This window comes from Trichosurus vulpecula, chromosome 8 (assembly GCF_011100635.1).
Source record: "Trichosurus vulpecula isolate mTriVul1 chromosome 8, mTriVul1.pri, whole genome shotgun sequence".
In the NCBI taxonomy this organism is placed as follows: domain Eukaryota; kingdom Metazoa; phylum Chordata; class Mammalia; order Diprotodontia; family Phalangeridae; genus Trichosurus; species Trichosurus vulpecula.
Window position 1 is genome coordinate 17,804,601 of NC_050580.1, and position 15,953 is coordinate 17,820,553.

The following is a 15,953-nucleotide window of genomic DNA, read 5'->3' on the forward strand; positions in this document are numbered from 1 at the left end:
CAATCATGAGTCTTTTGGAATTGTTTTAGATTCTTACATTGCTGAGAAGAGCTAAATCTATCAAAGGCAGTCATCACACACTGTGGCTGTTACCATGTACAATGTTTTCCCACTTCTGCTCACTTCACTCAGAATCAGTTCATATATGTCTTTTCAGGTTTTTCTGAAGTGTGCCTGTTCATCATATCTTATAGCACAATGCTATTCTATTATATTCGTATAACACAACTTTTCCATCCATTATCCAACTGATGAGCATCACCTCAACTTCCAGTTCTTGGCCACCACAAAAAGAGTTGCTATAAATATGTTTGTATATGTGGGTCCTTTTCTGATTTTTATGATCTCTTTGGCATATAACGTTAGAAGTGGGATTGCTGGGTCAAAGGGTTACTATAGATATTTTTGTACATATAGGTGCTCTTAGTTTTTCTTTGATCTCTTTGGGGCACAGACATAGGAATGGTGGTATGGGGACGAAGGTCATATCCAATTTTGTAGATTTTTGGGCATGGTGACAAATTTTCTGCAGAATGATTGGACACATTCACAACTCCAAGGTCTATTTAGTGTATCTATTTTCCCTTATCTCCTCAAGCATTTGTCATTTCTGATAGATGTGAGATGGTACATCTGAGTTGTTTTAATTTATACTTCTCCAATCAATGATGTCTTATAGCATTTTGTTTATGAGTACAGGTAGCTTTGATTTCCTCTTCTGAAAACTACCTATTCATTGATTTAACTATTTAACAATTCTGGAGTGGCTCTTATTTTTATAAATTTTATCCAGTTCCCTACATATTCAAAAATTAGTCCTTTATATCAGAAATTCACCTTTTTTATATTACTCCAGTGTTTATTTTGTACATTTTAGCAAAAATGTATTTTCCCTACTCATCTCTTTGCATTAGATCTAGTTTTTACTTTTGCTTTATCCATGACTGCAACCCCTGCCTTTTTAAACTTCAACTGAAACATAATACAGTCTGTTCCAACCTTTTATTTTAACTCTGTGTTTGTTTGTTTTTTTTCTAAATGGCATATTGTTGGGTTCTGCTTCCTAGTCCATTTTGCTATCTGCTTCTCTTTTATTGATAAGCTCCTAAGTTTGTATTTCCATCCAACTTATTTTCTTCTGCTTATCCTTCTCTCTCTATTTTTATCCTGTCCTTCATCAGAAGTCTACCTCCCTTAATCTGCTCTATCTTTGATCAGCCCACTTCCAATTACTCTTATGCCCTCCATTCCTATTTTGCTATTGGGTAAGATAGATTACTATACCAAACTGAGTTTGCATGTGTGTGTGTGTGTGTGTGTGTGTGTGTGTGTGATGTGAGTGTATATGTGTATACAAATATGTATAAGTATATGCACATCCATGTATGTGTGTATGTATGTATCTATGTGTATATGTATATACATAGTTCTTCCCTCTTTGATGCAATTCCAATCATTGAATATCACCCTTCCATGCCCATTTCCCCCTTCACAATAAACAATCTTCTTTGTGTGCTTCTTTTGTGTGAGAAAATTCATCCCATTCTACTTCTCACTTCCCTTTTCTCCCTCTGCATGCATCTCTCTTTCTAATCCTTTCTATTTTAGAGATCATCCCAACATAATTAATCAACATCTGTATGATTTGTCTATGTACACTGTTTCTAACTACCCTAATAGTGAGAAAGTTCTTAGGAGGTACATGTATCTTCTTCCCATACAGGAATGTAAACAATTTAACTTTACTTAGACTCCTTCATGTTTGTCTTTTTTTATGTTTCTCTTGAGTCTTCTGTTTGAATTTCAAAATGTTCTATTCAGTTTGGGTGTTTTCATCAGGAAAGCTTAAAAGGCCTCTATTTCATTGAAAAGCCATTTTCCTTCTGAAGGATTTTACTCAGTTTTGCTATGTAAGTTAGTTGGTTGGTTGTAATCCTAGCTCTTTTAACTTTTATAATATCAGATTCCAATCCCTCCACTACCTTAATGTGGAAACTACTAAATTGTTTTGATCCTGACTGTGGCTCCACTAGAATGTTTTTTTTTTTTTCCTTACTGCTTGCAAAATTTTCTCCTTGACCTGGGACCTCTGTAATTTGGCTATAATATTCCTGGGAATTTTAATTTTTGAATCTTTTTAATGAAGGGATTGGTGGATTCTTTTAACTTATCTTTTAATCTCTGAATCAAAGATATCAGGATAATTTTCCTTGATAATTTCTTGAAATGTGATGTTTAACCTTTTTAATCATTGTTTTCAGGTATCCCAAACATTCTCAAATTATATACACTCAGTCTTTTTTCTAGGTGAGTTGTTCTTGAGATATTTCACATTTGATATTTTTTTTCATTCTTTTGTCTTATTATTGATGTCCCATATAGTTATTAGCTTCCACCTGCCTAATTCTAATTTTGAAGGAATTATTTTCTTCATTAAGTTTTTGTAACTCTTTTTCAATTTCATGAATTGTGTTTTATTTGTGCTTTTTTATCATTAGGCAAATCCTGTATTTTAAGGTGTTATTTTCTTCCAATTTTTTGGGCCTCTTTGATCAAGCTGTCAATTTTCTTTTCATAATTTTCTTGCATCACTCTTATTTCTTTTCCTGTTTTCCCCCTCCACCTCTCTAAGCTTTTTCTGATTCTTGCAGAAATTCTTATTGGGGTGGGTCCAAAATTGGCCATTTTCTAATAGTTTTTTTTTTCACATTGTTGTCTTCTGAATTAATATCTTGGTCTTCCCTGACACCACAGTAGCTTTTTATTGTTAATATCTTGTTGGTTTTTGTTGTTGTTGTTGTTTGCTCATTTATCTAGCCTATTTCTGGGTTTGAACATTAAGCCGAAGTTGGATTCTGTTCACCTTGGGGTGGGGCAGTTTTGTCTTAAACTTCAGTCTTTTGCATGCTGATATTTTCAGAACAAGTTCTAGACATCTTGAAGTTTTTGGTGCTTCCACGTTTGTATTATCCAGGGAGAGATGCAGTTACTGCTCTCCAGTTTTGTACTCTGATCTTTACTCTGCTTACCTACAGCTACAATTGTTAATGCTCCTCTTGGCCCTGGAACTGTGATCAGGTCTACTTTTTTTCCTTCAGACAGAAGTGCTAGTGCTCCTTTATGTTTTGCAACTGGTACCATGGCCTTCTCTCTTGTTCATTCTTGTGATTGACCACAAGCACCCCTCTTCACCTTAAATCTTTGCCCTAGGATGGCATATGGGCAATAGAAATGCCAATCAACCCCAGTTGAACCCAGTTCCAGAAAAGGGTTCCCTGTACTGTGTTTCTGAGCAATTGCTCAACCCCTTTACTGTTTATGGCATGGGATCTCTGGAAGCTGCTGCTGTGGCCATTATCACAGCCACCTCTGTAACAATAATGTTAGTAGGACCTTCTGTGGGGGTATAAGACCAATAACACCAGCAAACAGGATGGCTGCCAGCACAGGTTCTTTGGTCTGCTTTTCTAAAGGAAAGCAACTTAAAAGGGGTCAACAATCTTACTTTAATCAAATATATACATATATATATATATATATATATATATATATATATATATATATATATCAACATACGTATACATACACACATATACATACATATATAGAAAGATAGACATACGCATACATGTATATGTACATGTACATGTATATGTATATATATCTCACTCAATTCAGGGGAAAAGTCAGACCTTCAGAGAAAATACAAACAGAAATTACAAGCAGAAATTATAAACAGAGCAAATAATACAAATCAACAGACAGGGCTTCTAACTGTCTGACCAAAAGCAGTACATACATAGTAGTTACTAGAGAGAGAAGCACCAATATGTTGGTTCTTAAAGCTGGGGGTCTCCTTAAAGGTTACCCAGTGTCTCATGTAGCCAAATCACACAAACACTCTTCCAATGCATTAGCCCCCAAAGCAAAGCCTCACTTTAGAGTATATATGCTGTTTCCAATCAAAGATGCTTGATTCAATCAAAGACTCAATTAAAGGCAAGACTCAATCAAAGGGAAGACTCAATCAAAGGCACTTGATTACCTCAGGGCTGAGGAGAACTCCAAAAGAAAAAAAAAACAGCAAAAAGGCCAACTTTGCTTGCCCTTACAATGCACAAGGCCTGTGGCTGGTACTGCTGCTACACTATTGGCCACCTCCCACTTTGGTGTTACAGAACTCTCCTGCTAACCTCCTAAACAGTCTTACCCCAGAAAAGTCTCATTCTGACCATTTGTTGAATGTGTTGCTACAGAATTTGATTTTAAAAGGTTTTTTTAATTGTTTGGAGGAAAATATTGGGAGAAGTCAGCTGAATAGCTGCATTTAATCTGTCATTTTCCTTCAATTGTCCCACAATGTTTCAATTGAACACATTATCTTAAATCTTTATAAAGATGAAGACCACTGTAGAATGGCAGGCACTGGGTCCAACACCACACAAATGACAGCTTTGAAGGAATTGTCATCTTAAAGTCTAGGGAGGTCTGTAATAGTACACTACAAGTAAAAGAGAAATACAGCCCTTTTCTGGAACAGCAATTCACTTGAATTCAAGGCAGCGAGGGTATGAGTGGCAAGAAAAAAAGTCCCTAACCTTAAAGAGCTTCCATGCTACTGAGGGTACAATAGAATCAGCATGATTGCAGATAAGTCAGCATAAAGTACATATTAAAATAATAATTTCAAGGGGTAAATAGCATTAACAACTGTGACAGGGCATAAGAAAATATCTTAAAATGTGTCATCTGATGGGGGAAAATAAAATAAATAAGAAGTGACACCTGAATTGTATTTTTTTTGTCATGAAGGTAGGGATTCTGTGATGGTGAAGTGAGATTGTTTTTAATTCCAGGCATGGGGCAATTTGTGAGAAAAGGCATAGGGCAGAAGTTAGAATGATAAGTATGAGAAACAGCTAGCAGGCCAGTTGGATTACAATGAAACATATAGAAAAGAGTAGAATATTAATTAGGACTGGAAAGTTAGTTGGAATCCAGATTGTAGAGGGATTAAATTCCAAACAGAGGAATAACTATTTTAACCTAAGCATCATAGGAAAAAGGAGTCATTGAAGATTTTCAAGTAAAATTAGGATATTGTAGTGCTAGGAAGGACTTGAAAGACCATGCATCACAGCACTCTTATTTTACAAATAATTATGTTGATGACCAGAGCAGTTAATGATTTGGCGAAGATGATACAAGAAGTAAGCATCAGAGATAAGAATGGAACCTAGGCTTTTAAATTCTGGTACTGAAGCTCTTTCCAATGGACCATAGCAATGGGGCGACATAGTAGAGTAAAGGATCATGACATAACATCCTCTCCTTTACTCCTCCCTTCTTGATTTTTTTGTTGGTTTGTGGTAAAACAAACTCAACCACTCAGAACCATGTAGAAAATATTAAATGCCTGTTGAAGGTGAAGATAGTAATTCACTGTAATGAACATTGATTTTTGTATTAAATAGCATCTTATAACTTTTTTCAATCAATATTCTCTTCCCAGAGAAAACATACACAGTTTATAAAATAAGCAGAAAGCAGAAATCACTTGAACATCAAAAGTGGAAGTTCATATGATAGAAGCATTGCTTATTTACACAGGTAGTATTAACATGTACTATTGGCAATATGATTAAAGGAAAATAAATCTACAAAGTCTTATTTATCTCCCTCTTCTCTCTTCCCCTTGCTGTTCACAGAGGTCTTAATTAAAGGAGATCAAGAACTATGCTTCTGATATCAAAGGTTTATGAAGCTTGAGAAACAAAATTACTCCGAAGTGAGCCAATCACACCACCAGCAAGTGTAATCACAACTCTAGAACATGTATCTAGACCTATGATGGAAATGACCACAGGCCTAAACAGGCTCTGGAATCCAGATCCAGAGCATGAATATCCCAGAATATTTTTAAGGAATATATGTTCAGTGAAAAGGTTGTTTCCTCAAGCAATAGATTTCATCTATCAGAAAAGTGAAAATTAAAGTCTGAATGGAAGAAAAAAGGTTGTGTTAAATAATCCATATGGCCAGAAAAATCCCCAGACTATTCAAATATACACATACATATATACACAGAAATATATCCATATATGTAAATTTATAGAATTTCAAAAGTATATTGCTACAATTATTTTCTAGTCAACAATAACACAGAAAATATAGGAACCACCTACAAGCTTGGTCAGAAAACACTATTTTGTGAAAACAGGTAACCAGCTGCTGTGCGAGCATAAGACCAACAAGACCAGCACATGGAAGGGCTGCTAGCACAGGTCCTTTGATCTGCTTTTCTAAGGAAAGAAACTTTAAGGGGTTAACAATTTTATTTTAATTAAACATACACATACCATTCACTTAGTTCAGGGGGGAAAAGCCAGCATCCTGAACTTCAGAGAGAATACAAACAGAAAAGACAAGGATACATTATATAAACAGCAAACAAACACAAATCGTTATATCTTTAGCAATACATAGTTACTAGAGAGAAGCACTGCTTCAATGGCTACCCAGAGTCTCATCACCAACACACTTTCAATGAGTGTGCCCCCAAAACAAAATGCCAACCTCAGATCTTACATACAAATCTCAGGGCCCTAGGGCTCTTGATTACCTCAGTGCTGAGAAGCACACAAACAAAAAAGTCCTAGTTTGCTTGCTATTACATTTGAAAGGCAAGACATATCCAAGGTACTTGATTACCTCAGTATTCCAAAAGAGAAAACAGTAAAAAAAAAAAAAGTCTCACCCTCATTACCATAACACAGTCTTATTGTAATACACAAGGAAATACTTATCATGCCAAAAAATTAAGGAGTTTTCATACAATAGTAATTTCTAATGTCATTTCTAATAAACATATTTGGATTTGTATTTTGACTGCCTAAAAATTCTCATTGACGATAGCTTAACAATTCTAAACTAAGATGATTTAAAATCTCAACATTTCATCAGTGTGCCAAAATAATTTTGAAAAGTGTTTGCAAACCCCCCATGGATCAATGATGATGGTCATTGAGATTTGCTATACTTTAGACTACGTTCAGAGTCTATCCCCATAGCTACATATGGTATCCTTGCCGGCTACCAAAGCCAGATGTCATTATCTAGCCAGTAGTCATTGGCCAGATGGGCCTGGGTCTGCAGTAATCTTTTGATCCATTCTTTTGTGTAACTTGTTAGCTGGAGGTTCAACATAAACATGGGAAGGGGGCATTACAGATACAATGTCAAACCAGTAACGAATGATATTATTTTAAGTCATATTTTCTTCATGAATAATTTGTGACAGAATAGATCAAGATAAATTCATTTCTCAGAATCTCTTAATTTTAACATAATTCACATGCCTGCCATGTAATTGAACCCATAAGAGATTAAGGTTTGCCATTGCTCCATTTCCAACAAATACATACCTAAACTTATGTTGGATACATACAATGGGAATTATCTTCTAAGCGACCCATTCCACTTTTGAATAGTTTTAAGTATTAGGAAATTTCCAAGATTCTAGATTTCTATTTGGAATCTAATAAAATTCTTTCATTTTACAAGTGAGGAATCTTAGGCTCAAGAGTTCAAGTGATTTATTAAAGAATACAAAGACAGTCAATCAGAGAGCTGCAATGTGAACCCTGGTTCCTTACTTCTTAATCTCACTTTTTTACACTGTACTATATCATTATAAGGTGCTTTATGGTTGTAATTAGATACTTTGTAGAATAAAAATGATGAATTCTAGGTTAAAATATAATGTCAGAGATTGATCCTTTGGTTTAGAAATGTAAGTTACCCAAAAGCCAAGGCAGCTCATTACACTCTAATTGTTAGGAACTTTTAAAATTGAGTCTAAATCTCCCTCTCAATCACTTTTATTCATTTCTCCTGGTTCTGGATTCTGGGCCAATCTGAACAAATCATACTCTCTCTGTCACAGGACAACCCTCTGAATTTTCTAAATCAGCCTTTAAATCTCACTTGCCTCAGGCTAATCTGTCTCTGGTTCTTTCAATGAATGGTCATATGGCACGGTCTCTATTTCTTGCTTATTCTGAATGCAATGCCCAGGATACCCTCCTTTCAGGTCAAAACTGTAATGTTCATTTATTTGAAAGAGCAAATGCAGCTAGTGTTGAAGATGGTGATATTGACATATCTTTCCTCCCACTATCCACCTAATGCATTCTAATCACATTCTCATTCAGATACCAAATAAACAAAACATGTGGGAAGACTTTAGGGACTTCTGGGCAGGTTAAATATGGAATTTGATTAGGTGTATTACTGTAATTATTTGTGGTTAAATGCATAAATAGCTCCTTAGTCCACTGCCTTGTCTTTTGTGAGGTGTAAAAAAAAATCATGATTAATTTTTGGAAAGGAGCAGACTTTTTCTTACTTCAGTCTATGGTTTACTTGTTGAATGTGAGTTTTATTTCCATTACCACTATAGCTGAGTTTAGGATTGTTCTATGTTGCTCTTTATGACAACGACGCTGCTTGCAGCAGCTGTAGAAGTATAAGATCAAGACCAACAATGCCAGCACACAGGAGGACTGCTGGCACAGGCCCTTTGATCTGCTTTTCTAAGGAAATCAGCTTTAAGGGGTTTACAATCTCACTTTAATTAAACATGCAGATGTCATTCACTTAGTTCAGGGGAAAAAGCCAGCACCCTGAACTTCAGAGAAAATGTAAACAGAAATTACAAGCAGAAATTATATAAACAGAGCAAATAAACAGAAATCAACAGACAGATATTCTAGTTGTCTGACCAAGACATTACATACATAGTTACCAGAGAGAGAGAAGCACCAGCATCTGGGTTTTGCAAATTGGGGAGGTGGAGCTCCTTAACAGCTACACAAAGCCTCCTCTGGCCATATCACAGGAACACTCTTCCCATGAGTAAGCCCCCAAGCAAAACCTCTCCTCCTGCAGTCCTGACAGTTCTGATTTAAAGGCTACCCTCAAAGTGTATGTACCCCTTTTCAGGTCCTGATGGCTTCTCACCTCTCCAGGGCTTCACACTTCCCCAGGGCCTCACAACTCTCATGACCTAATTAGCAAAAGGGTGTGGGGATTCCTACTAACAAAGGCAAGGCTCAATCAAAGTTACTTGATTGCTTCGGTGCTAAAAGGTACTTCAAAACAAAAGACAACAAAAAAAATCCTACTTTGCTTTCCATTACACCCTTGTATGAGAAGATTATTGTAGGGGACTCCTATGTGCAGATTCTACATTGATAACTCTTCTGAGATTAAACAGAGGAAAACAAAACAAAAATACCATTTCTAAGATTGTTTCTCAGGTGATTCTAATACTCCAGTATAATTAGTCATCCTTAGATTTCTCCTGCTTATGTAGGCAGAAAATGGAGGCATTGAATTTCTTCTAACCCATACAAGTGTCCTTCCTCCCATCTGATATTTTCAGCATTGAATGGGCCTAGACCATTAAGAGACTCTCCTTAAGTTCCCCCGCAAACTCTTATTGAATATAGCCAATCATCTTCTCTGCCCTAAGATTTGTGGTGTGATGGGGGCAGGCTTTTTAAAAGTACGGGATACTCTTGTTGCCACATGCATAGTTATAAATCTAAGGATGTTAAAACTTCCTTTATTCTAGCAAAATGTGAAATAAAGTAACAGTCTATAATTTTAGGAGTCTTAAGGTGACTTGGGCTAAAAAAGAAGGGAAACAACTTCAACATTGAAGCAATTTATCGTTTTCCTCTTTCTCCCTTTTCCAAGTCTTCTAGTCTTCTTCAGAAGCTTCATCATAGTATGTTGCTCATGGGACCAATCAATCAATAGTCATTTATTGGATACCTATTATATGTCAGGCACTGTGCTGAGCACTGAGGCTATAAAAAGTGGCAAAAGATACCCCCATCCTTATAGAAATGTCAATCTAGTGGAGGAAATGGCATGCACATAGCTATCTAGATAGGCAGGCAGGCAGGCAAGCAGACAGACAGACAGACAGACAAACAAAATTGTATAGAAGGTAAATAAGAAATAATTAACAGAGGGAAGGTACTAAAAATAGGAATTGGGGAAGGCTTCTCATAAAAAAGTGGAATTTTAATTGGGATTTAAAAGAAGCAGGGAGACCAGTTTAAAAAAGTTCTAATTATAAAGTCACAACAGCTAGCTTAATGTGTCAGGCCTGGAGACAGGAAGACTCTTCTTCCTGAATTTAAATCCCACCTCAGACCTTAACTAGCTGTGTGACCCTGGGCAGGTCACTTCACCCTGTTTGTCTCAGTTTCCTCATCTGCAAAATGAGCTGGAGAAGGAAATGTCAAATCACTCTAGTATCTGGCAAGAAAACTCCAAATGGAGTGACAAAGATTCTGACATGACTGAAAATGACTGAACAGGAACAAGAAAAATTTATAACTTCAGAAAAGATCTTAGATTGCATCTAGTCCCACTCCTTCACTTTACAGAAGAGGAAACCTATGCTTAGAGATGTAAACTGATGTGCTCAAAGTCATAGACATAGTGTGTGGCACAGGAGAGATTTGCACTCAATACCATGAACCTACATTCAACTCTCCATGGCAGAGCCTTTCCTGCTATAGCACAGTCTCCCACTGGAGAACAAGGGCCTAAACAGAATCCTAGAAGTCTACATATGAAAGAAATTTAATCTAGCCCAACCCATTCTTGAGCCGTAATGGCTTCCACAGCACCCCTAACATTAAGCTTTTAACCCTTTGTTCAAAACGTCTAATTAGGGAGAAATAAACAGAGTCCATTTCAATTTCTGAAAAACCTAGTTGTTAGGAAGCTTAATTTACTGAAACAAACGAAAAAGAGCTTAAATTTGCTCATCTCTCACTCCTGCCTGTTGCTTAACTAGCTGTCTGGGGCCAAATAGAATGTTTCTTGCTTCTTTCTGAAAATAGCTCTTCAAATAATGAAGATAGCTGTTATACTTCCTGAAAAACCTCTCTTCTATGGCGTAAATACCCTCTATTCATTAAATTTTTGATGTATTTTTTCAATATTTTTCACATATTCTCTTTTGACATATTCTTCATTTCTATTAGTAATCATACCGACCCATCTTAGACATGTTGCAGTTTGGTTAATAGTATTCAATTCATTCTAAGCAGAAATCTGAACCCTTCACTGTTCTCCCCAATTCCCAACATAGCTATATCAAGTGCTTGGGGTTGCCCTCAGGATTCATTGTCAGCCTAAGTCAATTTTGAGCAATTATCCCAATTCTTGTAGGAAAATATTCTTCTTATATAGAATAAGTGTAGTATAAGAGATAGAGCACTGGACTAGGAGTAAGAAAACAATCAACATATCTTTATTAATGGCTAATTAGGCCTCCGACACCATGATAAGTATTGGGGTTTAGGGAAAAGGGCAAAATATTCCTTCATTAGAGTCCTGCCTCTGATGCTTGGTATCTATGTGATCTAGTTCATTTACTTTAACTCTTACACTTGGTTTTCTCACCCGTTAAATGAGGATAATAATAGAGCCTACTTTATAGTGTAGTGAGCATTAGATGAGATAATATACGTTAAATACTCTGAAAAATGTAAGGCTGTATAATATTAATTGCATGCTGTGTTATTAGTACAATAATTTTATTATTGTTGTTGTACTCATTTTCAGTTATCTGTGCTTTCACAAACTTCAAATGTAAATTCTCAAAGTCTTTAATTTCCGAGGTTTTTCAAGGTATCTCTGTTCATATACATTAGTATAGTCTGGTTCTTCTTCCTCTTCATCCTTATCATCATCATCATCTTCTTGCTTGTGTCTTAAACTCAATTTATTTTTGAATTTTCTTCAAATTGGAATAAATACCACTGAAAATTCTGAAGTCATTGGATCCTTCTTGTCTTTAGTCTGTGCCCTTTGAAAGCTGCTTCCTCCAATTACAGTTCAACAGTTATGAGTTTCAATCTTTTTTGCTGTGATTCAAATTGTCAATTGAACAAGCATCGTTATCTAACCTATTAATGTACAATAAGAGCCAGGTACCTTTCCAGAACCCTTAAGATTTATATCTAGCTCTGATGGTGAATTTCATTTTGTGTTTTGGGTTATTCAAGCTTCTTGTAAGTAGGGATGGATTGTTTATTTTTTTCTGTTTGTACTGAGCACTTAACATCATACTTGAAAATTAGTAAGTAATTAATAACTGAGTTTTTATTCATTTATTCATTATTAATGGATACTTTAAAGGACTATGCAGGTAATAATAAAATTAATAAGAAGAATAAAAGTTCAAAATGACAGTGAAGAAATAAAAATATATGAATGAGTTTTGGGATTTCATGTTATATTATAAAAAGGTTAATTATCATAACTATCTTGTAATTGCTAAAAATTAAAACAGTAGAAAAGTAGAATTATATTGATAAAAAGTCCAGAAACAAAGAAATACAGCAACTTAGTTTTCTTAAAGTTTATGAAAAGCACTACCCAATGTGAAGCAAATGATGGAACTTCTGGGATAACTGGAAAGTGGTTGTCTTAGAAGATTATCATTCATGATATAGCACAAAAGATTACTTTAAAAAAAGAAATTTAATGAAAGTGAAAAGATATTTGAGTGTCTCAAAAGAACCATCTTCAATAGTGTCTGAGGTTTCAGAGGTCCTCATCTAATCATAAGAAGTTTTAATTACCCAATGGCATTAGTGCCTTTAAGAGCCTAATCTTGTATCAGTTATGTAGTATGGAATAGAGGAAGAAAAGACAGGAGATAACAATACCAGCTAATCAGCTTGCTCATTTTTCAGATGGTAAAAGTTTGAGTTTTACTTGATAGTCACCTTGTCAGTATAAACAAAGGAAATGATGGTCAAGATGAAAAGGAAGGAATGGAGATGGAAAATATTTTGAAAGAAAAATTGGTAGATCATGCTAACAGATTTGATAAAAATGGGAAAAAAGAAAGGGAGGAAGGACTCTAGGATATCTCAGTTATTTAAGTGTCTATATCTATGTTTAAAAAATAGATATCAGGAAAATAATAAGAAATATTTCTAAAGTAGAGACACAATATATATAGAGTTCTTCAGGTAAAAAAAAAACACCTGGGTTTATGTTCTCTCTCTCCTTACCTCTTTTCCTCCCTCCCTCTCTCTCTCTCTCTCTCTCTCTCTCACACACACACACACACACACACACACACACACACACACACATTCAGAGTCACTCCTCACTCAGCAGATTGGCCATGTGGAATTTGTAAAACAATAAGTTATATGAGTCATAGTTTTCATCTGGTGAAAGAAGTTTACATATAGGAAATTCCCCACTCTAATAAAAATAATTATTCTAGACCAAAACAAAATATAGCCCCGTATGATCAGCAAATTCCTTTCTCATGAGATAGATCATCCAAGTATTAGCATCTATACTTTAGAGATGTCAAAGCAGAAGAAGTGAGTTGTTCAATCAATTGCTCATTTCTATGCAAATTTAACTTAATCACTGTTGGCTTTGAACTGGGGATTGAACGAAATCCACAACTCCATACTGACTCTCAAAAAAAAAAACAAAAAACAAAAAAAGAAACAAAAGGTAGGTCAATATAAATTGATTAGGCCTGTAGTAAATGCATATGTGGAATTAATTACATCTTAATAAATCTAATAATGACTATCTCCAGTGATTGAAAGCACAGAAATAATAATTGGAGTGAATACTTCATTGAGGGAACATCCAACAGAAACAAATTCATGTGTAGTTCCCCATTCTGCATGGCTGCTCAGATGGTATTGTTCAATTGTGATACATTCCCCCACCCCCTTTCTCTGTAAGAGTAGTCCCTTGTCCTTATGGCTCGAAGATATTTTCAAATGCTGATCAATATTTCTAAATAGCTCACAATGAAGTTTTATTTACCTAGATAGCTAAATCCTGACTGAGTTCCACTTTAAATTATTGAGAAATCAATGGACTTGGTACAGAGACTAGAAACATTGTCATAAATGGGATCAGAGAAATTCAAAGATAAGCCAGTTTGGAGGTCAACCCACCAGGAAGGCCTGTTCCAGGAAAAAAGAAAAAGAGAAATAATGGCTGTCTGCAACTTCCAGAGGAAAGACACAGTGTTACTTCCTTTTAAATCCCCAGCAGGCTTTCCTGACAGACTTCAGATTTGTTTGTCTTTGCATTCAGAGAATAGACCATCAGGATTATGCTCATCATGTCTTCCAATTTTTAGTAAAGTATGCTAACCATTTATCACCCATGAAACTGATAACTTCTGCAAAATAATCATCAACAGCCTTTAAAAAATTCAAACAAAAGTGATATGATATACACAAATAAGTATGAAACAGCATAGAATAAGATGGGGCAAAGGAAAAATCTTCAAAAAAGCTTACTTCTAAAAATTGAGGAGAGAATAAATCTTTTGAGCAGAGGCCATGAGGAGCTGAGGTAGGATTAGGGAAGGACTCAAGGAGTAACATGGCATCAGAATTGAGTCTTGAGGGTGGTTTCAGGTACAGCCAGATCCCCGGGACAGGAAGGAAATATTCAAAGCCCTAGATCTGTGCCAAAAAGAAATTATTTGAATAACTAAAATAGGTGAAACACTCCTCAGGAGGTTGACTTGATTCCAGTTTTCAACTAGATGCACAGAGAATGGAGAATGATGAATATCTTCCAGAGCATGGGATGGATTGGAGAGGGACTGTATCTGTTAGCAAGTGCAGCTCCAATTTACTATGTTTTGGAAATCAATGAAATTTACAACAGACTAGCATTGGAACACATTCAGCAATATCCAAAAGAGACACAAGAAGGAACCATTTGGAGACGTTCATGTAAAGCTCAACTACTTCGTTTTGTTTTGTCTTTTGGCTATGGACAACTATTTTTTCTAATCCCATACTTACAGATTATTTTTGTTCCTTTATTCTTTCACAAGAGGTGAGCCCAAAACTGTGGGCTCTAGTTTCATTCCTATATGCCTACCTATTATTTGTGGTTACCACCAAACCTTTGTCAAAGCTTCTATTCAGATGTTATGGTAATTAGAGTCGGACTTTTTTTTTTTTTTTTTACTGCTTTCTCTTTTGGAATGTTGAGGTAATCAAGTACCTTTGATGAGCTTTCTCTTTTGTTGTCTTCATTTTGGAGTGCTTCTCAGCACTAGGGAATCTTTGATTGAATCAGGAGTCTTTGATGACCTGCTTACATCACAAGAAGACCTAAGTCTCACAAGAAGACTTAAGTCAGGTAGGTCTGAGTCACGTGGTTGTGAAGTGTATATAAACTCAGAGGTTAGCCTTTGAGGGCACACTAATTGAAAGAGTGTTGGTGACAAGACTCTGGGTGGCCAGGGAAGCAGCCTCCCTGGTTTTGAAAACCCAGATGTTGGGGTTTCTCTTGGGTAAATATGTATTGCTATGAATAAACTGATTTGTGGTTATTTTCTCTGTTCATATAATGTATGTATAATTTCTGTTTGTATTCTCACTGAAGTTCAGGATGTTGGCTTTTTCCCCAGAACTAATTGAATGATACATGTATGTTCAATTAAACTGAGATTGTTAATCCCTTAAAGTTGCTTTCCTTAGAAAAGATCAAAGAACCTGTGCTAACAGCCCTCTTGTGTGCTGGTGTCATTGGCCTTACACAGCAAGAGTAGTGGCAAGTAGCATTCTTGTTACATCAGATCACAACTGTTTGATAATTAAAATGAACACTTTTCTTAAGTAATTATAAAACTGCAAGTACTGTATCAAGTTTAATCACAAGACAGGTTCTCAATTTTACAGAGGAAGTTGTGGTTGGACTAAACCCTTCTTTTTGAAATGTGGCAAGAGGCAATTTTTTAATAATGAATTTTTAGATATACAATAGTGTACAATGCTGCAATCATGCCATCTTCAATTAAGGATGCAATTCAGATTTTCTTTTGAAGAAAGATCATGTCATTCCATCCA

The 15,953-nt window shown here is 35.6% G+C and overlaps 1 pseudogene; it reads left to right on the forward strand.

Annotated features, from left to right (window-relative positions):
• Nucleotides 1-14,653: 14,653 nt before the first annotated feature.
• On the forward strand, nucleotides 14,654-15,038 carry LOC118829433 (annotated as a pseudogene).
• The last annotated feature ends 915 nt before the right edge of the window (nucleotides 15,039-15,953 follow it).